Consider the following 24,448-nt stretch of genomic DNA (forward strand, 5'->3'; position numbering starts at 1 on the left):
CCCAGAGGGTTTTTCAGAGAATGAGAAGAGGGGGTACCTCATGATAATGATTTTCTTCAGTTGAGAAGAGGGAAGGAGATATAAAGGGATAGCTAATGGAAATGTTCAGATCAAATAAGGGATTTTATTTAGGATGGGAGACATAGACATGTTTGGAGTGAGTAGATACGTCTTTGTCTATTCTACTTGCTGAGAATCAGTGTCCTCCAAAAGGGATATCATGGACATTCTTCTTTTGTTACACTCTTTGAATCTCATCAACTTCCATAACTTCAGTTATGATCTCTTTTTGGATGACTCCTAAGTTTATATATCTAGCCCAAATTCCTCTTCTAAAGTTAACTGCTTGTTGTACATTGCTTCATGGATGTTCTGCAAGTAACTCAAACTCAATATATTGAAAAGGAAATTCATTAGATAGATCCAGCTGCTGCTTGAGAAGCTGCTCTGCCTTGGAAGGATCGGGTAGGGCAGGATGGAGAAGAGCTCAGCTGCTCTGCAGTCCCTTTGGGGAGGAAGTACACCATCTGGTAGCTGGCTAGTTTGGCTAATTATTATTGCTAACTACTTTCTATTCTGCTGAAGGAGAAAAAGCATTATCAAAATATTAACACAAAAAATTTAAAGATATAATTGTTAAAAATCTTATTCTAAATGTTTATCCTCCTAAATTTCAGTTTCCTTTTACAAAGCCTTAATTGGTATGACTTAATTGTGGGTCTGATTCTGTGAAGTGTATAGAAATGAACCAAATGAAAGTAAATTATCCCTGCTTCCCAAATTTCCCTTGGTGTTAGCCATGTGTATGCAGAAATACAAATTCAAATTTCATAGAGACTTTGGATATAATTACTATATCTTTAATAGATAGATTGACAGTTAACTGCCATTAGAGAAAGTCTATAAGAAACGTGGACAGTTAACTGCCATTGAAGAATGAGTCTGGGAGGGACTGACAGTTAACTGCCATTGGAGAATATGAGTGACTTGGAAGTTAAATGTCATCTTTGAAAAGGCTTGAAGAGACACTTGGAGAAAAGTGAGTTTAATTGTCATTCTGGTAGGGAATTGAGTGAATTTAATTGTCTTTTTCCTGGTGCAAATTGAATTAACTATTATTCTGAGAAGAAAACATTCTGATGAGAATTCCTAAGGGAAATTGAGAGACTTTAATTGGTATCTTGAGGTGAATTCGACAAACTGTTATATTCCAAAGGGAGCTGAACAGTTAACTGACATTGCTGAGGAGAACTAAGTAAAATGTCATTCTTAAAGGAACTGAGTTAAGACATCTGAAGAGAATTGGTCTCTCTTCAGTATTTTGGAGTACTCAGCAGGTACAATTGTCAGTGACGGAATGCTAGTCAACAACTTATTTGCCCTACTTTTCCAGTACAGAGAATTGAACCTGTTTTTGATCTTTAAATATTTAGGTGTGTTTTTTGTATTCTTTGTTACCATTAAAAAATTACAAGCTAGCAACATTGATGTTTGATTAAGCCTATAATGATTTTGTAGTTTTAAGCTTTGGGAAAAAATTATCTCCCCAGTTTCCCTAGAGGGAGGCTAATAATTGAGAAAGATTAGAGGTGATTCCAAATCATACCTATAAGACTTCTCAGGATCAGATTGGGTTTTTGTCCCAGAGAATACCTGAGATGTAATACATCATGAACTCTGCCACCCAAAGGGATTGCCATGAAGCTGTATTCATAGGATTGCTACACTAACACATGCAGCAAATATGCCATGTATAAAAGCCTATAGTGAGGAAGACCTGAATTCAAATCCAGCTTAGATACTTACTGGCTGTGGGACCTTGGACAAGGCACTTAACCCTGTTTGCCTGAGTTTTCTCATCTGAAAAATGAGCTATAAGAAGGAAATGGCAAACCATGCAAGGATCTTTGCCAAGAAAATCCCAGAAGACACAACTGAAAACAACTAAACAAGAAGTTGTGTCTTCCCTAAACTCCTCCTAGAAAGTATAGTTTTATCCTCATACAGTAAGTTTTCATCTTTAATTGGATGTATTTCATATTTATCAATTTTGACTTTACTCATACCTACTGGATGTTACCACATGGACATTTTGCCAGTACCTCATACTCCTACCTAAAATCTTAAATCCTATTCTTAAAACTGTCCTGCCTACAAACTTTCCTATTTCTGTTGAACCATTATCCCTATCAGATATTCAGAAACCTCTGAATCAGATTTAAAACTGTCCTGCCTACAAACTTTCCTATTTCTGTTGAACCATTATCCCTATCAGATATTCAGAAACCTCTGAATCAGATTTCACTCTTCACTCACCCTCATTTAATCAGACTGGTTCTGCCTCTACATATTTTCTACATCATTTATCTTTCCACAATACTATGACTATTCGAATTCTGACTCATCAGAATTATTTTATATAATTCTGGATTATTTTAATAATGTCCTAACTATAAATAAATCTTTAAAAAGGGAAAAAGATCATAAAATAAAGATCATAAAAAAGAGAAAAGGACCTACATGTGCAAAAATGTTTGTAGCAACCCTTTTTGTAGCGGCAAGGAACTAGAAACTGAGTGGGTGCCCATCAATTGAGGAATGGCTGAATAAGATATGGGTATATGAAGGTAATGGAATATTATTGATATTTAAGAAATGATCAGCAGAATGTTTTCAAAGAGACCTAGAAAGACTTACAGCAACTGATGCTAAGTAAAGTGAATAGAACCAGGAGATTATACACAAAACAAGAAGAATATACAATGATCAATTCTGATGGATGTGGCTCTCTTCAACAATGAGATGATTCAGGCCAATTACAATGGTCTTGTGATGGAGAGAGCCATCTGCATCTAGAAAGAGAACTGTGGGCACTGAGTATGGATTACAACATAATATTTTCACTTTTTGTTATTTTTTTTTGCTTGCATTTTGTGTTCTTTCTCTTTTTTTTCTTTTTGATCTAATTTTTCTTTTGCAGCATGATAATTGTGGAAATATGTATAGAAGAATTGTATATGTTTAACATATATTGGATTGTTCATTGTCTTAAGGGAGGGAGTAGGGAAAAGTGAGGGAGAAAAAAATTGAAACAAAAGATTTTACAAGGGTGAATGTTGAAGACTTATCTATGCATGTATTCTGAAAACAAACAGCTTTATTAAAAATAGTGTTCTAATTGGTATCTTTGCATTCAGTCTCATCCTCCTCCAATCTCTCTTTCACATTACTGCCTAAATGTAGCACCAACAACATAAGTGGAAAGAACACTAGGTTTGAAGTCAGAAATTCTGAATTCAAATCTATATCTGTTGATAAGTACTGACAATTTTACCCTTGTAACATCTCATATACTCATATCACCTGGTGCAGCCTCTCATCACTTTAAGCCTAGAGTAGTTCAATACTGATTGGTGAACCTGTTGCAAGTTTTGCCTCATTTCAGTCCATCCTCCATAATGTTGTCAAAGTGATCTTTCTAAAGCTCAGGTCTGTTCATGTTACCTCCATATTCAATAAATTCCAGTGGTTCCCAATCACCTCCAGAAATAGATATAATATTTTCTATCTAAAATTTCAAAATTTTGTATACCTCCCCTTTCCAACCTTTCCAGTCTTCTTACATATTATACTCCCAACATGTATCCTTTGATTCAGCAACACTGGCTATATCACTTAACTGGCATTTTTAGTGATTGTCCCCCATGCTTGGACTATTGTTCTTCCTCATCTGTATTTTCTGACTTCCTGGCTTCAAGTTCAACAAAAAATCTCTACCTTCTACAAGAAATTATTCCTCTTTACCCTTAATTATAGTGCCTTTTCTCTGTAGATCATTTTCAATTTATCCTACATGTAACTTGCTTATATATGGTGGTTTTCATGCTAGATTTCCAAGTAGACTGTGAGTTCTTTGTCAGAAGACCTATCTTTTAAAAATTTTTGTAGGTAAAATAAAACTCAGGAGAAAGAACAGGGTAACAAAAACTCAAAGAAAAGAGGGACTCCAGGAGGATAACATTGTCGACAATGTGAATGTGGTCAAGAAGGAGAAGACTGTGAACAAATTGACAGATTTGGAATTAAGAAATTCCCAGTAACTTTAGGGAAAATAGTTAAATTATCAGGTCAGGTCAGATCACATATATATAAATATATAAATATATATATATTCCCTTCCCCTTTCCTCTAGAAAGCATTTCCAAAGGCTTTGGATGAGTAAAGAGTCCACAGACCTCACATTGCAGGGATAGGGTCTGGTCAGGCATTTTTAAGGATGGGGAAAATGTAGGCATATTTGTTGACAGCAGGGGAGAAACCAGGAGATGGGAATATATAGAACATTAAAGAGCCTATGATGAGGAGGGCAAAATCAGCAGGGAAGGAAAGAAGGGGATGGGATAAGAATAGATGTAGAGGGATTGTCTTGGTGAAGAGAAATGTTATTTCATTGTTAGAGCCTAAAAAATAACACAATTGCAGATATCAAGAATTTTTGTGTTGAAAAGGTGATAACAAGAAGCTGATGTTTGATGGCATCCATTTGCCTATCAAACTATGAGGTGAGAATAGGGAGGCTTGAAGAGAAAAGAGATTGTTTGAAATAGTCACCAAAGAATAGGTCAAAGAATCAATTAGTAAGAAATCGATTGGTTTTTGCTTCAGTCAGAGCCATGTTAGGATTTGCTCACATAAATTTGTAGAGATCTCAGAAGACTTCTATGATGTCTTACATGGATTTAGAACCTGAAAAGACTTAGGAGGCCACTGAGTCCAAGCCCCTTGTTTTACAGAAGAGGAAACATGGTCAGAAAGCTTAAATGACTTGTTCAGAGTCATACAAGATTATGCCTAAGGTAGATTTGAACCCACTTCTTCAAGCCTCCCAAGTCTGATGACCTATCTATTATCCCATGCTACTCAGCATAACAGTAGAAGAAGAGAAGGAAAATAGTAGAAGTAAACCAGGGTTGGGTTTGGCAAAAGTAAGTGGTGATAGGACAACAGATCAAGGAATTTAAAAGCCAAGAATTGTGTGGAACTAAACTGTCAAACTAAAGGGTTGAGATAAGGAAGCCTGGAAAGTGACCAGTGCTCACTAATGCTCTAAAAAGGACTAAGAAGAGGAAGGCTTGGAGGATGTGCTAAGGAAACTGAGGTTTAGGAGGCAAAAGGAGAAATGGAATGAAAGTTTATGATAAGAAAAAGAAATTTGACAATTCCTGACCTCAGAAGTAAGTCCTTTGTGGGAGATAGCAAGTTGAAGAGTATGACCATCCCTATATTTATCTGAGATGTAGTGAAAGGATAACTCAGGAAAATTGAATTAAGGAAATTATAGGTTAGAGTGTTCAAGGAAACCTCAACATGAATGTTGAAATCCCTTGGTATAAGAGCAGGAGGTATGTGTTAGGGTGTACATTAGTGTGTGGTGGGGAAACAAAGTGATTTTTATTTCTTATGCACAATTTGGGGATATTTACATCACTGCTCCCTCCTTCCATTGTGAGATAACTAATCTTTGCATGGCATATGCTGCAGAGAAAGGAGGCATTAGCTCCCAGTCTCCATTCATCATGTACAGTTATCTCATTGAATTCCTTAAGCCCCAAAAGGTCTCCTTGGTTGCATACCTAGATAAAATGTACCACCTTCTACACTATCAATTGTCTTCTAGGGCAGGGATGCCTTCTATGACAAGTGGAACATTTGCCTAATGAGTTGTGAATTAATTTGTCTTAAGAATGTGAGCAAAAATGGCCTGACCCCCTATAAAATTCTACTCATTGCCCTGGAATCCTGGGGGTTTGCCCAAGTGCTATGAGGAGCTTATTCCACTCTGGTACCATCCTAATCAGAGAATGGCAGTTTGCCAAATGTGACAATATCTAAGAAAGTCCCTTTTCTCAGTGACCTCATTTGTTGGAGGTAAGGGCCCCAGCCCACAGTGCACCTTTCTCTAAGAAATGGAGGAAGAACTGAAGTACAAAGTACCCAGGTCTAAAAGGAATTAAAATGTTCATTTAAAGAAGTCTTTGTGTTTCAAAGTTAATGCTTAGTGTAGGAAACCACCTCCCTGGTCCTTGAAAATAATTACAAAGCAAAAAGGAGAATGATAAAGAGAACAAAAAGAATTTGCAGAAATTGGAAGGATAAAGATAATAGTGATCAATCTGGGAATAGGAAAATAGTATTATGAGCAGGTTAATTGGGTAAATTTCAGTAAATATCTTGATTCCTCTGGAGCTGTTTTCCAATCTATAAAGTAGAAACAATAATAGATGACTATAATCCTAAAGAGATACTTATGATTTAAGGAATATATGAATTATAGGGGAATAGACAATGGGTCTCATATGAGAGGGAGACAGACAGACAGATAGAAACAGAGAGACACACAGAGACAGAGGGACAGCGAAAGAGACAGAGAGACAGAGATCACATGCACAAGATTTGGACACAAAATTCTTCAAAGAGCTTAATGTAATTCTCAAGTTTTCTTCTTATTCCCCTTGATGAATCCTATCTGGTTATTGTCTTTTAACCATTATACAATCTATCTATACTTGAAATAGGACAATATACCCTGCAATGGCATTCAGTAAAAACCTGGTAGATGACTGACAGATCAAGACATATCTACTTTATAATGGTATAATTACTTATACATTGTAATAGGAATCAGCATCTTCAGCTATGAAGGCTACCAGCAAAATTCATCATAGTTCATAGGGACACTTGAGACAAAATCATGGGAGAAGGAAAAATAAGAACAAGAAGGAAAAGAAGAGGCAATTCTCTGTCTATCAAGGCAGCTAAAAATGACTTAGTAAATAGAGGCCTGGGTCTGGAATTAGGAAAACCTGAGTTTGAATTCAACTTCAGACGCTTACAGTGTATGACCCTGGACTATATGTAATCCTGGGTTAGTCATTTATCCAACTCACTTTACTAAACTATAAAATGGGGATAATAACACCTACTTCCCAAAAAGGGAAAAAAGGAAGGAAAGGAGGGAAGGAGGAAAGGAGGAAAGGAGGGAAGGAGGGAAAGAAGGAAGAAAGGAAGGAAAGAAAGGAGGGAGGAGGGAAAGAAGGAAGAGAGAAAGGAGGAGGGAAGGAAAGAAGGAAGGAAGGAGGGAAGGAAGGAGTGAAGGAGGGAAGGAAGGAATGAAAGAAGGGAGGGAGGGAGGGAGGAAGGAAGGGAGGGAGGTGTTATGGGCCAAAACCCTGAACTTGAAACAAGGATTCTTACAAAGTGATAAGTCAGTGGAATTGAGAAGACAATGGTTATCAGTTTAGCATGGTGCTTAATAGTTCTCTAGTTCAGTACATGTACTTAGTACTTATTATAGTTCTACAAGATTCATACCTATGATAATGTAATTAGAATAGAGCATATAAGCTGGGACATACTCAGCCAGGGTCAGACTCAGAGACAGATTCATTCACTCCATCTCATACCACTGTGGTGGCAGGCCTCTCCTCCTTCACTTCTCCTTTGAAATCAAGACTGGGGAAGGCCTCCAAGAAAGCTAGCTGGACCCCTAAGCAAGGAAACTAGATTGTGAGGGAGATAATAAAGGATTTGGACTTTAACACCTGGCTATTCTTGTGGTGATTACTGAACTGAAAAAAAAGCTGGTTCAGAAACTTCCAGAAAACCAACCAGAACACTACATTTTGGTTTCTGAATTTGGGACCTACATCTGTGACCCAGAATTTAGGGTGAGTACAAAGACAAGAAGGAGACTTTGTTAAGAGCTAAAGTAGTGTTTCAGCTGAAATGGGACAAATGTTTAGAAAGGAACCTTTTCCACTGCAAGGAAAATGTGTCAAAAGCATAGTTAAACTAATAAAAAGGCAAGATTTGGTTGTAACTTGGGAGCAAATCATTAAACTCTTCAAAATATTAAAATACACATCTCCTTGGATCTCAAATGAAAAAAAATTAGATCCAGAGGAGTGGAAATTAGTAGGAGAACAAGTATATGAATATTACAATGATAATGGTCCTAATTCAATTCCTAAAGAAACACTCTACACATATAACTTAATACAATTGGCTTTAAGCAATTATATAAGTATTAGAATAAGAAAAAAGAAATCACAGGAGGGGAGGATACTGACAAACTAGGTAAAAAGGATAAAGGATTAGACAAGAAAGGAGTTAAGTATAATTCTGATGAAATTAAGAAATGTGGTGCTTCACAGCACGAGCCATTAGGGCAATCCCCATCTAATTACCCTCTTCCCTCAATTAGCCCTTCATGGGTGGAGGGAGAAGGAGGAGGGGGAGGGGCAGTAACACAATCAGTAACACCTATGAAGCAGCCTATGACAAGATTACAAAAGGCACTAGTTAAAGCTAAAGAAGGACAGGATATATTTGATTTTAAAATAAATGCATACCCTGTTATTGAAAAGTTTGACTCTTCAGGGCAACAAAGGAGAAGATACACTCCTTTTGATCTGGGAAAAAAAATCAAGGATTTGAAAAAGGGTTTCACGCTTTATGGGGTTACATCATCTTATGTTAAGATGATATTAGAGAATTTGGCTTATGAAATTTTAGCCCCTAATGATTGGAAATCTATATCAAGGACATGTTTAGAACGTGGACAAAACTTCTTGTGGCTTTTGGAGTACAGTGAACTATGTAAGATACAAGCCAATGAAATAGGCAAACTGGAGTTAATATACAAATCACCTTTGTCCAACTAGCAGGTAAAGATCAGTGTGCAAACACTTCAGTACAGATTAACTACCCTTTGATAGCATATGATCAAATTGCTGCTACTGCTATCAAAACATGGGACTCCCTCCCAGGACAAAAAGATAGAGGGGAAGCCTTCATGAAAATAGAGCAAGGTCCAAATGAACCTTTTGCTGGTTTTGTAGGATGTCTGCAAACAGTTGTCACAAGAACCATTGGTGAAAATGCTGTAACAGGAATAATCATCAAACAACTTGCTAGAGAAAATGCTAATGAGGTTTGTGGAAGAATTATTCTGGGACTACATAAAGATGCTATGCCACAGTGGACACAATGCCTTTTATACCCAGGCTATGAGGCAGTTCATGGGAAGATGGGGTCCCTCTTGGCAAGAGACTTCCAGAGAGACTCATCAATGCCTTCAATGTGGTAAAGTGGGGTATCTGAAAGCTCAGTGTTGGCATAGAGATAGAGTGAGAAGACATGGTGATAGAACAAGACCCAAAACACTAAGTCCAAAATGCAACAAAGGCTTCCATTGGGCATCAAAATGTAGATTGACCCAGACAAATGAGAGGTGGGGCCCCAAACAAAAAACAGGTGAGGCATGATGGCAGCTGAGTTTACACCCAGAGAATCTTTAGAGGTTCAATACTGTGATATGATCAATCAGGAGAGAAGCAATCAGATGGCAGAAAGGGATTACATGATCAACCAGCAGAAAAGCAATCAGATGGCAGAAAGGGATTACAACTGGGGAGAATACCGGCTTTTTAACTCAACAGAAGGACAGCGTCCAGTGTGAGCAGCTCCGATATAATTGCCAGGTGATGTGGAGAGATCCAGAAAGTGGTGAATGAAAGGGACTGTTACAGAACTTCAAAACCCTCAGGAATCATTGGATTCTCTGAAACATGATAAAACTGATAGAGGACTTCAAAATCTGCAGGAATCATTGGATTCCTTGACATATGATGAGACTATTGCAAGACTTCAAAACATGCAGGAATTATTGGATTCTCTGACACATGAAGTAATGGACAATAGATTGGTTTTGGACTATTTCTAGGACATATGGACATGTATAAATCCTCACGTTGATTCATGTTGTTTGTTATGTAATACCTCCCATGTTGATGGATTTATGTAAATTTGTTTCAAATTTAGACCTTTCAGAAACTCATTAATCTGGTTTGATTCTCCATTTCCTTTGATGTTTTCATCTCCCTTCCTGAGATGTTAGGGAGGGCATGATCACCTCCTTTTTTGGTGTTTTCAACCCTTTTTTGAAGAGTCAAGGAAGGTGTGATCACCTCCTTTTTGGGGGTTCTCACTTCCCTGAGAAGTCAGGGAGGGAGTGACCACCTATGTTCTAAAACAAAAAAAAGCAGGAGATGTTATGGGCCAGAACTCTGAACTTGAAACAAGGATTCTTACCAGCTGCTAAGTCAATGGAATTGATAATACAATGGTTATCTAGTTTAGCATAGTGCTTAATAGTTCTCTAGTTCAGTACATGTACTTATTTCTTAATAATTTAGTTCCACAAGATTCACACCTATGATAATGTAATTAGAATAGCATGTATAAGCTGGGACAAACCCAGCCAGGGTAAGACTCAGAGACAGATTCATTCACTGCATCTCACACCATTGTGGTGGCAGGCCTCTCCTCCTTCACTTCTCCATTGAAACCAAGACTCTGAAAGGCTTCCAAGGAAGCTAGCTGGACCCCTAAGCAAGGAAACTAGATTGTAAAGAAGATAATAAAGGATTTGGACTTTTTAACACCCAGCTATTCTTGTGGTGATTACTGAACTGAAACCAAAGCTGGTCCAGAGGTCTCCAGAAAACCAGCTAGAATACTAGGAGGGAGGGAAGGAAGGAGAGAGGAAAGGAAAGAAGGAAGGAAAGAAAGAGAGGGAGGGAGAGAAGAAGGGAGTGAAAGAGGGAGGGAGGGAAGGAAGAAGGATGGGAAAGAGGGAGGGAAGGAAGGAGGGGGGAGGGAGGGAAGGAAGAAGAGAGGAAAGGAAGAAAGGGGAGAAGGAAGGAAGGAGAGTGAGGAAGGGAGGAAAGGAGGAGGGAGGAAAGGAGAGAGGAAGGAAAAGAGGGAGGGAGGGAAAGAGAGAGGGAAGGAAAGAGGGAGGGAGAGAAGGAGGGAGGGAATGAAGGAGGGAAGGAAGGAAGAAAGGAAGGAAGGAAGGAAGGAAGGCAGGCAGGCAAGAAGGAAGGAAGGAGGGAAGACATCCCTTGCCTTCAAGGAGCTTAAAATTTAAAGGGGGAAGACAACACCCAAAAGGAAACCAAAAAGGGGTGGGGAAGAAGCTAGGGAGACTCTGTAGGAGCCAGAAGGTGGTATAGCCAGGTAAGAAAGGAGATGATCTCTAAGATCCCTTCCAAATCATGGGATATTAAAGAAAGTATGGCAAAGATAGAAGTGGAAAAGAAAGGAAATATGAAGAATTTATAAAGCCATAAACTTTTAGGAATATTGAGATGTATCTTGAAGACAGAAAATTCTCATTCATCTTCATTACCCCACTCTGTTTTGCACATAAAGTTGCCCAAAGAAATCATTTTGAACCAGTGTAAAAATGATGAGAGAAAAAGAAAAGACTATGACATTTTGGAATATGAATGGGCTGGTATGAGGGTCAGGAGAGTAGCAGAAATCTGGCCTTCATCCTAAAGGTTCTTTTAAGTGGTGATTTACTGTGACTCTGCCACTCTGTCCATGAACATATATATATATATATATATATATAGGCAATGTTGTAGGCTCCACCAATAATTGCCCTAGTTATCCTATAGTGACAACCATGGCCCAAAGTGGCAAATCTTTCAATATACTTCTATTTGTATGGACTTTTGCTTTTATCTCATTCAATTAGATTTTCTTTAAATAGTTCAGCAACCCTCCATCAGCTGACCCTCTCTAACCTTTTCTACCTAATCATGAATTACACTGAACCATTAATCCTTTCTCTACCCCAATCTCACACCTCACAAATTCCCTCTTTCATCTCAAGACATCTTTGTTCTTTTGTTCTTCTGACTGAAACACATGAATTTCCATCCATTATCAACTCTGATCATTTAATTCCTGGCTATGCTTCAAGGTCCAGCTCAAATCCTGACTTCTAGGAAGCTCTTTCCTTACCACTTCAGTTTACACTCATTTCTCTCCTCTTGCCTGTGCCATGAGTCTTCCTACCTGGTATGTAGCAGTTTATTATGCCTTCCCTCTTATCTAATTATTTCATTGTATCAGTCCCATTTTCCTGCTGGATGATAAATAAAGGCAGAACTTAGTGTCTGTCTTCTCATGAACAGTTCCCTTTAACATATCTTCCCCTTAAATGAAGAGCTTTGATTTGAGGAAGATTCTAAGCTGTGGGTCTTTTTACTTTGTGTCTGTTTTTTATCATCTAATTTAGGCTTTGAAAATAAGGTGAGCTTAATCTATGTGGGGTGACTCAGGGCCCTTTCAAGCAGAAAGCTCACATAGCCACTCTGAAATGTATTGAAGTCATTATAACTAGGGGCAATGAAGAGAGTAATATTGTGCAGAGTTACTCAGACTTAATTCCCTCATGCAACTCTAGAGGACATTGAATATGTTTAAGAACTTACTGTTACTATTGAATCAGTATGAATCTATTTAGGTGACTCTTTAATATTTTATTAAATAGGGTTTGATGCAACTGCCATCCTGAACATCCTTCTACCTGATCAGTTCTCTTTACTGGTGGGTGAGTTCTTTCCAACATCTCTTTTTTAGAAAGTGGCCCAAGCCAAAGGCCCTCCATCCCTTTATAGCTCTTATTTTAACTCTCCATACCTACTATCCTGTCCCTGAATGTACAGCATCTCTCCCTCCCAATTCATACCCTATTTTTAGTTCCCTTTCTCATTTTATAATGTAATTAACTTGAGGATATGGTCTATCTTTTTGCTTATATCTATATGCCCAAAGTTTAGAACAATACCTGGAACATAGTAAAAACTTAAATAAAAAATGTATGATGCTCTGCTTTGGCAAGGAGTCATCTGTGATACAAGCAACTGGGTAACTTCACCACTGATGTAGATTTTGAGTTAGACATCTTCCAGAATGGTGATAAACACTTAGAGTCGGCATACTTCTCCCTATTTAATGCTTCATTTGATGTAAAAAAAATAGGTCATCATATATTTTTATATTTTTCAAAAAATCTTGTATAATTTTAAAATTCACACAAAAGACATTAAGGCAGCCGTTTACTCTACTGCATCAAATTTCTTTCTATAGCCAATAAACAACAAGTTCAATAGAATTTTGTTTTTTCTTCTACTCTTTAGCCAATTGTGTTATTGTCAAGATATGCTCTATTGTGAAGTCTCATATTAGAAAATCTGCCTATTTTCTAATGGGCATATCTCAGCATGGATAATCTGTTTTTTCTCCTTATTTCCTTTATTATTATTATTATTATATATTTTTTATTTTAAAATAACTTTTTATTGATAGAACCCATGCCAGGGTAATTTTTTTTACAACATTATCCCTTGTACTCGCTTCTGTTCTGATTTTTCCCCTCCCTCCCTCCACCCCCTCCCCTAGATGGCAAGCAGTCCTATATATTTTAAATATGTTGCAGTATATCCTAGATACAATATATGTTTGCAGAACCGAACAGTTCTCTTGTTGCACAGGGAGAATTGGATTCAGAATGTAAAAATAACCCAGGAAGAAAAACAAAAAGCAAGGATAATTTTAATGCATGTATAAATTATTCTCAGGAAAATTTTATGTAGATTGGAAGTAGGTATATGAATTGGTAGATATTTCTATTTTCTTAGTTAACTTTAGGATATGATAAGATCCAAGATCCAATTGTTTTTCTAAATCTTTGGTATCTTTCCCTCCTTCAGATACCTTAAGAATTGATCCTTCACTCAACTTCAAAATGATAGTCCTTTCTTCATAGACCTCTACTGCATATATTTGATCTAATTCAGCTACTTTTCTCATCTTCATTTTCATCAATGCCATGTTTTCCTCAAGAAAAAATGGCTAGGACTATAAAGTTACCATTCAAAATATTGTTCAGGTTCACTTATTTATTAGTGAAAAAAAGTTTATTTTAAAAATTGATGTGGGTATTTTCTATTTTACCCCATTTATTCTCTGCAATTTTACCCTTAAATGCTTTCAAGATGACTTGGTTTATTTTGAATTTTCATCAAATGTCCTTTAAATATATTTTTTCTTTTACTGCTTCTTGATGTTTTATGGAGCAACAATGTTTAAAATCTTCTACTATCCTTCTCCCTAAGATTGTATAAATGAGTTTATTCTTAACTAGTATTGCCATTGGCTGTCACATCTCCCTGCTTGGCAAGATGATCATACATTTTCTGGCTGAGGCAGCTTTTAGGTCTTTTTGGTCCATAATGGTCTTCTCATTATGGAAATTGATTTGCATCAGTTAAATCTCTATACAATATTGTTATAATCAGTGTTGAAGACCTTTCCTTCATCTATTCTACATTTTCTTTTGGCATCAAAAATGTGTCTAGATAGGTCAGTTTAGAGTCAATTTAATTGTGTTCCATATCTTTTTTCTTTGTTTTTTAAAAATTTTTATTCTAATTTTAGGTTAATTTTTATTTTATTTTTCTTCTATCTTGTCAACAGTCAGATTTTATGTGTATGTGTGTGTGTATACACACACACACACACCACATGCCACCTGATCACTTAATTCTTCAGGAACGACTCCTACATCAGCAATTAATCATTTCTTACCTAACTAAAACAAAATCAATCAATACAAAATATCCCAAGGTGCTATGCAATCCCTTTTGATTTTATAGTGAGCAGAGGGTGACAAGAAAGTCTTCTAAGGATGCTAAGAATCATGCAAATTTTGTACCAATTATAGACATTAATTTGGTAGTGATGTGGTAAATGTGAGATACCTATCTAATGACCAACGGGGGACACTGTACTAAAAGAAGTAAATCATATCAATGTTGATATTCTTGTAGTGAGTGAATCAAAACAAGAGGAAGTTACTGCTATATTACTAATGGGTAATTGAAAATCTTAAAATGTTTTGTAAATGTGAGGGGTTGTTAATCATAACTGATTTTATTTTTGTGATATCATCTGGTAGTCAGATATATAGTCTACCTAATTATTTCTAAATTAATTTATGATTTAATCAGTTAATCAACAGGCATTTATTAAGCACTTATTCTCTAGGCACTGTGCTGAGCTCTGGGAATATTATAAATATAAGCAAATATAATGTTATATAAGCAAAATCTCTCATTATAAAAGAGTTAAGCTTGAATCCTCTCTTTGCAGAAGTTCCAAGCATGCCAGCCTTACGCCTGGCATGCCATGGCCTTCTGTCCACTGGAATCCTGTTTCTGGTTCCCTTCTTATCAAAATATAAGCAAAAAGAAAGATAATCTCTGTCCTCAAAGAGCTTACATTTGAATATAAAAGACAACATATACAAAGAAGCAGTAAGAGAGGACAGAAGCAGAAAGTACTTCATTCAAGGACAGGATAGAAAATCAGGTTCAGGCTGAAGTGACAGGATTGATATGGATGTTCTCTTTAAACAGAGGTTCTAGAAAAGCATCCAATGAGAGGGAGAGGGTGCGGGTACAAAGAATATATTCCCAACATGAATTCCAGTATGAGAATGAACTGCTAGGCTAAAGGAGTTTCTGGGTCAGAATAAAGAAAGTCCAGAGTTCAGCTCAAAGAGGATTACTTAAGTATATGAGTATCCTTGCACCGAATCTGAAGGGGTTGCAGGGGAGCTCTGTTTGACTCCCTGTACCCCAAACCTACCACTAGACCTCAATTAAACCCTAATTTCATTTAGGTACCCCATATCCAGACCTCATCAATTCTTCAGAAACAAAGAGAAGTTAGATGATTCAAAGGCAAGTGTTATCAGTAATTATATATTTAAAATTAAGCAGGGAATGAGACCAGAGGCTTGTAGGCCATGCAGAAGACTCATACCTCCAAATGAGAAGTGCTATATTCTAGAAAAAAAAATTGGTAGACATTGACTATGCTGAGCTCCAAACAATAACATTAAACAGATTATATTCAACCACTCACATTGACATAGTGCTTTAACATTTACAACTGCTGCTTGAAGTTGTCCTGATTTTACTGACAAAGAAATAAAATGATATGCTAATGATTATTTATCTATTAAGCATCAGAGAGAGGATTCAAACCCTGCTGTCTTGACTCCAACCCCAATGATCTTTCCACTACAGGGTTAAAGTCCTGAAATGACTAACTACCAAGGACCCATGGAGTCAGACACAGGCACGCCTGAGAGAATAGAGAAGAGCTCAGAAGGTATTGTGAGGGACATAGCTGTTGCTGACCTAGTGACCTTGTGTCATCCCTACCCAGCTCTTTCATGTATTCTATGCCTAAGACCTCGATCAGCTGAATCAGCTGACACAGCTAGCCTGATAAATGAAATTTCCCCCAGAGATGTTGATGTTGATTCATTCTCTCTCTCTCTCTCTCTCTCTCTCTCTCTCTCTCTCTCTCTCTCTCTCTCTCTCTCTCTCTCATTTCTGTCTCTGTCTGTTTGTCTGTGTGTGTGTGTGTGTGTGTGTGTGTGTTGTGTGTCTCTCCTGGTTGTCTCTCTCTCATCTCTATCTCTGTCTCTCTGTCTGTCTCTGTGTCTCTGTCGATCCCTGTCTTTCTCTCATCTCTATCTCTGTCTCTTTCTTCCTCTCATCTCTGTTTCTGTCTCTATCGCTCTGTCTCTGTCTCTCTCTGTCTCTGTCTCTCTCTGTCTCTGTCTTTCTCTGTCTCTTTCTCTCTCTCTCTCCCTCTCATCTCTATCTCTGTTTCTCTCTCTCTCTCTCTCTCTCACCTCTGTCTCTCTCTGTCTCTCATCTCTGTCTCTTTCCCTTTCTCTGTCTCTGCTTCTGTCTCTCTCACCTCTGTCTCTCTCTCATCTCTGTCTCTTTCCCTCTCTCTGTCTCTGCTTCTGTCTCTCACCTCTGTCTCTCTCTCTGTCTCATCTGTCTCTTTCCCTCTCTCTGTCTCTGCTTCTGTCTCTCACCTCTGTCTCTGTCTCTCTCTCATCTCTGTCTCTTTCCCTCTCTCTGTCTCTGCTTCTGTCTCTCTCACCTCTGTCTCTCTCTCTCTTCCTCTCATCTCTGTCTCTCTTTGTCTCTGTCTCTCTCTCTCTCTCTCTCTCTCTCTCTCTCTCTCTCTTTCTCTTTCTCTCTCTCTCTCTCTCCCTCTCATCTCTATCTCTGTTTCTGTCTCTCTCTCTCTCACCTCTGTCTCTGTCTCTGTCTCATCTCTGTCTCTGTCTCTCTCTTTCTCTCTCTCTCTCTCTCTCTCTCTCACCTCTGTCTCTGTCTCTCTCTCACCTCTGTCTCTTTCCCTCTCTCTGTCTCTGCTTCTGTCTCTCTCTCTCACCTCTGTCTCTCTCTGTCTCTCTCTCATCTCTGTCTCTCTCTCTTCCTCTCATCTCTGTCTCTGTCTCTCTGTGTTGCTCTTTCTTCCCATCCGTCTGTCTATCTCTTACACACACACACACACACACACACACACACACACATACACACACACACACACACACACACGTGACAAGTAGACACAAGACAGACACAGAGAAAAAGCCAGGGGAGGTTACCAGCTTCTTTATTGCTTCATTATTCTGCCATAGTTTATCCCTGCTCAATGCTTGCTCCCAATATACCTGATTTTATAGACAAAATAAAGTCCTCTTTAGTGGCCTGGGGTGGGTCTGCCTATATAAGTTGCCTAGAAAATGCAAAACAGAAAAGTACCAGCATTAGGGCTATAGCTAGTAATTGCTGCCTTCCTATTCTAACAGATCAACTGCCTCTTTTGTTGTCATACACATCTGGATTGCTGCAGCTCAGACAACATTTATATATTATGTGCCACATGCCAAGTATCAGTTTGATACTGGATGAAGAGAGACAAAAATTCAACAATCCTTGTCATTATATAGTTGCTTATATATTCCTAGTACTAACACAATATCTGACATAGAGTAGGTGCTTAACAAATGCTTATCAATTGATAGTTCTATTGCAGGAATTTTTAATCTAGGCTCTATGACTTTTTTAACTGTCGATATCCACATTTCAATAGGTTTGTTTTCCTTTATAACTTTATATATTTTATTTAATGTTTAAAAGCATTATTCTGAGAATGGTTCACCAGACTATGGGGGTCTATAGTACATGCAAAAAGATTGAGAACCCTTATACTAGAGGACTACAAAATGCATATATGTAGATAAATAAATACAAAGTTATTTGAGAAGAGAACACTTGACAATTAAGGGGATTTGGCAAGACTTCATGGAGGAGTCAAGACCCAATCTGATCCTTGGGGGAAGAAGATTTTAAGGAAGAGAAATAAATAAGGAGAGTGTTCCAGGAATGGAAGTAGGATCACATGATCACTGGATCATGGTTTTAGTACTGGAACAGAACATTGAAGTCATCTATTTGATCTCATTTTACCATATAGGGAACTGAAACCCAGGGAAGTAAAGGTCATACCAATGCTCAGTGACAGAGTTACACTGCGCACCCAGGCTCTTCCATTTCACATCCCATGCGCTTTCTATTATACCATGGAAGACTAAGTTCCAGTAATATGTAAAGATCTAGATTGGTTAGAGCCTAAATAATGTGAAAAAGTCTGGAAATATGTGAAGAAACCAGATTCTGCAGGGTTTAAAATTCCAGACTAAAAAGTTTACACACACACACACACACACACACACACACACACACACACATATGTATGTATGTATGTATATATAAATTTTTTCTTGAAAGCAATAGTGAGCCATTGAAGAGTTTGGAGCAGGAGGGTAATAGACCTAAGGCAGTCAGTAGTTGTTCTTTCAAAATATATTTGCCTTGCACTATGGTATGTATGGACACAGAGCTCTGGGCTTTTCAGCAGAAGATATTTCCTGGGCTTCTATGTGTTGCTTTAACTAGAGAAAAATGTCCTATTATCGTTATAGCCAAGTCCTTTATGCTCCAAGTACCCCTCTAACATGGGCTATTCATAGTGCCCCATTGCGGTACTCTGCTTCCTATTCCAGCACCATAGATCAGCCCTTTCAGAGAATTATTGCTGGAGAATGGGGGTAGGGGAGCGGAGGTTGCCACCACTATACTCACTCTTCATTCCCTCCCCATTCCCCATGGAGACCATCAGGGCTGTTGTTAGGGACAGGCAGACTGGATCCCTCTCTCTGGACTTGATGTACCTTCCCCCAGTGACACATTCTGTCTTAGCAGTTTGGTAGATTTCCAGAGCTCAAGCCATCTTCTGCATCAAGGTTCCCCCAGATGGCGCATACTGTGGAACACACTGTGATGGAGGCTTGGGAGGGCAGTTATTAATTCCTCCAAATCATTTGTCCCTCCAGGAAAAATTCACCAACAGCCCCTAAGTAAAATGGCTCACATCTACCAGGTGCCCTTCTGAAAAAGAAATCCTTCTCCATAGCCAGCCTCAAAGCCCTGGAGGGATTGGGAAGGAGGAGGTTGCCTTCTCCCAATAGAGCCTTCCTCCCTCTCTCTGTCTGAGTTGGAAGGCTCTTGAAAGGTAACAGATTGCCAGTGCTGAAGGCTGGTGTCTTCTGTTTATCCACAGAACAAGGACATTGGCCAATGCAAGAGTTCCTGTACCATTCCTTCCATGTGCTCTTGGCTCTGAAGCCCACATTAAGCAGGCAGGGGCCCGAGTTTTCTGAGTCTCCAGCCCACTTCCTCATGCTACCCTCCCACAGCCCTGCTCTGTTTCAAAGGGAGAAGAAAATAGATTCCACTGGTCGGCCACTTATATTCCTCACCATTCCAATGCGCTCTCACAGTTTGGGGACTTCACTATAAAGGAGGCTTCACTATAGAATTATATAAGACAGCAACATATAAACAATATGGCTTTTGTTATAGTGTGCTTTAACTCACACAAAAGAAAATATAGGAGGCACCCAGTGCCACAATCTTGTATATTATCTTTAAAAATTACTTCATTTTGTATTTGCTTTCTTATGTACTTAAATTCTAAGCAGTTGACGTCCGGATCTACCCAAGTCATTATCTCTTTCCTGAGCTGCAACCCCAAACAATGACCCACTGGACACCTCTCAGGAAGTCTCATCAGCGTTTCAAACTCACTGTGCCCAAAATAGCCACCAACTCCTTGTCCTAACCTCCCTATTTCCCTAAGGGCACCACTATCCTTCTAGTCACCCAGGTTGGCAACCTTGGGATCATCTTGAGCTCTTCATCTTCCTCATCCCACACATCCCTCCCGCTGCCAAGTCTTGGTTCTGCCTCTGGAGACAATCTGTCTGTCTGTCTCTCCACATTTATAGTTATCACTCTCATTCAAGTCTTCATCACAGATGCCTCCTAACTGTCTATCTACCTCAGATCTTCTCTCCACACTCCATATGCCGTGCCATTGGCAAATATATATATATATGTATATATATATTCCTAGACCACAGATCTATCATTCACTACCTCATGTCAAGAAGTTCTAATAGCTTCCTGTCTATACCTATAATATAGGTCTATGTACAACTCTAGGATAAAGTGCAAACTTATTTGCTTATATCCCTGCATAAAGTTATATATTTTACCAGATTTACTTACTGTTAATTCCCTTCACAAACTGTATAATGCAATCAAACTGTTGTACTTATTATTCCCCATACATGACCTTCCATGTCCTCCCTCTAGGTCTTTATCTAAGCTATGTCCCATGTCTGGAATATTCTCCTTGTTCACTTATTTCCCCAAATCCCAGCTCAAGTATTACCTCCCATGAGGCCATTCCTCATTCTTCCCCTATTCACCAACAATTGTTATCCTTTCAATTAAGTTGTTTGTCTACATATCATTCCCTTTCCCCTGCCCCAGCCCACTCAATAGCCCAAATGGTGCAAACTGTTGTTATATTTTTGGCTTTGTGTCTTCACAAAGTAGTACCCTATGAGTAATGTTGCAAAGTGAATATTTGTTTAATTAACTTGAGGGGCTGTAATGGAAAGACTCAATGAAAGAGGTTTCTGGATGCCAGTGTGAAGTGTTCATCCCATAGGAGGAAGGGGAAGGAGAATCGACATGATCCTCTAGAAAGATTACATTTTGGATTGAGCACACGCTACCATCTTTCTGTTGCTTGTCATTTTCAATGTGATGTCATAGCTGAGGATTCACCTCCTTCATAGCAGGAAAACTTGATGATATCAGAAAGATCCATTAGTTTTAGGAGGTGAAAGAACTGGTTTTCACTCAGGAGAAACTGATTGGTTTTCCATATGTGATAATCGGGAAAATGATTAGGATTGGCCAGCAAGATTCTAATTATATAACCATAGACCATAGAATTTTCTAGGATGGGGAATGCAAACTTTTGGAGGGCAAGAGAAAGTAGGTATAACTAAAGGCAGCATACTATAAAATGGTTATTGTTTTCAGGACTTAAAAAAAGAGTACTTCCAGCTCTAATTAATAGTTTCTGAAATCAGTCAAACATCCAGATAAGTCAAGACAGCTTCCTCTAAGCAGATCTAACACATGATCAGGATGCCATAAAAATTCTCTAGTGGGAGTCAGACTAGTCTAGTTCTGTCTCTGGCCAGAGAAACTACAGGAATGCTTTGGAAAAGAGCATCTTGTGCTCCATAACACAGTTAGCATTAATCAGAGATGTATCCTTGCCTTGCTTATAAGAATTTATCCATGGCCTCTTGTTTTACAAATTGCAGCTTAATCTGACAAGTTCTTCAAAGATACCTACCCTGTTGCCCCTTGAGGGAGACCACTCCTGCAAGGATCATTTAGTTTTTATCCATTTACTCTTATTAACTCTTTTGGAAAGATTTTTTTTCAAGTCCAGAAACCCTCAAAAGTACTCAGTAATTCAATACTCCTTTATCCAGTTACATCATGTATATGGCTATCCGTTCTGATGTTTTGTTTGCCCATTAGATTGTAAAGAACAACATATAGCTTGGAGAGGTGTTTAGAAAATTGGTCTCAAAATCAGAGGTAGTTAGAAAATTGGTCTCAAAATCCAGTTTGGGTTCTACCTTTAACATATATTGACTATATTACCATTGTCAAGTCACTTAATACTTAAGTTCTCTCAAAAATTCAAGAATGCAAATTGCTGAGAAAATGCTAACTTACATTGGATAGAGAAGCTCCTCATCTGGGAGTTCTCAATACTAATGATAGCACAAGTCTACTGCCTACCCGTATTAGAATTTAAATACATTGAGAAAGGGGCTACTATTTCTTGTCTTGTCTTGCCTTAGAAACCTTTCCCTTGCCATGTGTACCATTGTGAGCACCAATCATGGCTCTGTATACCATGGGTATTTAATAATTGTTGAATCTATTTGTATTCATGGGCATAGACAGCAATCCAAAAAAGAATAGTAATTAGATAGCATCTTCTTAGATTTATACTTTAAAGCAAAAATAATCTTGTTACTCACTCATTCCAGGTATGAGCCCTAATTCACTGCTATGCCCACAGATTTGATTGAATTGGAGAAAAATAGATGCTGTCATCCCGAGGAACACAAAAGATTGTGGGGGAAGGCCACCTCAACTGAAGATCTGAGAAAAGCTCATGGATGGCTTTTATGATATAAGAACAATGTGACATGGAGCCACAATATCATCACATCTGAACTCTGTGGATGACACAGCATCTCTTCTCCCATTGTCCTTTCAGCATCTTTCCAATGGTGTTCTTCAAAGAGCTGGTTCATGTTGAATCCTATAGTGGGCCAGGTGGGAAGTGTATTTTTGGCTGGAGAATCTGTGATTGAGGACAAATGTCTCATGGCTTTAAAACCACAACTAGGGGATTTTTATATCAACTGATGGGATATACAATAATATTCTCTCAGCCTCAGCGTTAGTTCTGAAAATTCTCCTGAGGTTTCTAAGTTGCTGTCGTACCTTGTCCTGACCTATCTCTCCAGCTTTGTGTTATATCCCTCCCCTTCTCACACTCTGTGGTCCAGCAGGACTGGACCCATTTAATACTCCCTCTACTATCTCTATGCTTCTGCATTGGCTATCTCCTTTGCCTGCAATATATGGTCTCCTCATCTAGTCTTCTTATAATATCTTGTGGCCTTAAAAGCTGTGTTCAAGAACCATTTTCAATATAAATCAATCAATAAACAAGCAATGAGTATATAATATAGTCTAGATACTATGCTAGATTCTGAGGATTCAAAGACCAAAAAACAAATAAAAACAAGGTTCTTACCCTTAAGGAGCTTATAGTCAACTCAGGAAAGACAATATACATATGCAGGTAAATACAAAATAAATGCTAAGTGATTTGGAGAAAGAAGTAGTTCATCAATAAATCCTTATTAAATGCCAACTATATGCCTACGGGCACTGTGTTAAATGTTGGAGATTCAAAGGAAGAAGAAAATCTTTAGCATTGAAACAACTGGAAAGAAGAAAGCTTCATTCAAAATGGAGCAATGAATTGAACCTCAAGGGAAAACAGGAGCTCTGAAGGTAGAGGTGAGAAAGAAGTGTATTTCAGGGAAAGGCGCAACCAATAGAAAGATAAAGATGTACAAAATAGGATATCATACATGTAAAACAAAAGGGCTAATGTGAATATATACACATATACATGTGTGTGTATTTGATCCTGAGAACAATAAGGAGCCACTACAGTTTAAGGAATTAAAAGAATAATATGATTAGATCTGCACTCTAGAAAAATCACTTTGGCAGTTCTGTGAAGGACAGAAGGGAGAGAGGAGAAGCTTGAGGGGAAGATGCCGATGGAAAGAATATGGCAATAGTTCAGGTAAAAGCTCATGAGGTTTAGGATTGTGGCTGTATGAGTAGAGAATAATAGGCAGCCTAGTTCTCCAAAGTCAAAGAACAAGATTGGCAATTGAGTGGGATGAGTGAGAGTGAGGTCAAGGAAGACAATGAGATTAGGAACTTGGATGAGTGAAAAGATATTGATATCCTTGACTGAAATGGGGAAATTGAGTGGGTTTCAAGAAAAAGAGAATAAGCTCAATTGTGGACATCTTGAGTTTAAAATGTCTCCAACCAATGGGTAATTGGTGATATGGGACTGGGACTCAAGAAAGAGAGGGTAAGGGCCAGAAATATAGCTCTTGGAGTAATTTTAAATATACATACATAGATACATAAATACATTAAATGTATATTAAAACATGTATCTAAGTGTTTTTATATATGTGTGTGTGTGGATAGGGTCACTCTATATTTAAGATAATATAGAAAAGGTAAAGAGGGCTTAGAAGGGAACACAAGTGGGGGAACATAATATGGATAATGATCCAGTCAAGAAGACTGAGAGACAGGTAGCAGAGGTAGAACAGGTTGGAAAGGTAAAAAGAGAAATTAAGGTTGAGAGGGTGATAATGTCATATGTCGCAAAGAGATGAGGAAGACTGATGATTAACATTTGAAAATTAGATCATTGATCCCATTGATCCAGCCACTGATCCCCTTAGCTGCTAGTGTCTTCCCATTACCTTTATAATATTTGAATTCAAATTAAATTTATAATATTTCAATAATTCATAAAGAATTCATATATCTTTATAAATGTATATACCTCTCCCAATATAATACAAGTTCCT

The 24,448-nt window shown here is 38.1% G+C and overlaps 1 long non-coding RNA gene across 2 annotated transcripts; it reads left to right on the forward strand.

Moving 5' to 3' along the window:
* The first annotated feature begins 832 nt into the window (after positions 1-832).
* Positions 833-23,000, forward strand: LOC127559830 (uncharacterized). 2 transcript variants are annotated; one of them, XR_007953213.1, is made up of 4 exons: positions 833-1,039; positions 12,407-12,462; positions 16,011-16,095; positions 22,292-23,000. It is a non-coding gene; the product is annotated as an uncharacterized LOC127559830 (long non-coding RNA). The 2 variants fall into 2 exon arrangements; XR_007953212.1 differs by lacking the exon at positions 12,407-12,462 and having other exon boundaries at positions 850-1,039.
* Positions 23,001-24,448: the final 1,448 nt, after the last annotated feature.

Source organism: Antechinus flavipes, chromosome 4, assembly GCF_016432865.1.
Source record: "Antechinus flavipes isolate AdamAnt ecotype Samford, QLD, Australia chromosome 4, AdamAnt_v2, whole genome shotgun sequence".
NCBI classification, from domain to species: Eukaryota; Metazoa; Chordata; class Mammalia; order Dasyuromorphia; family Dasyuridae; genus Antechinus; species Antechinus flavipes.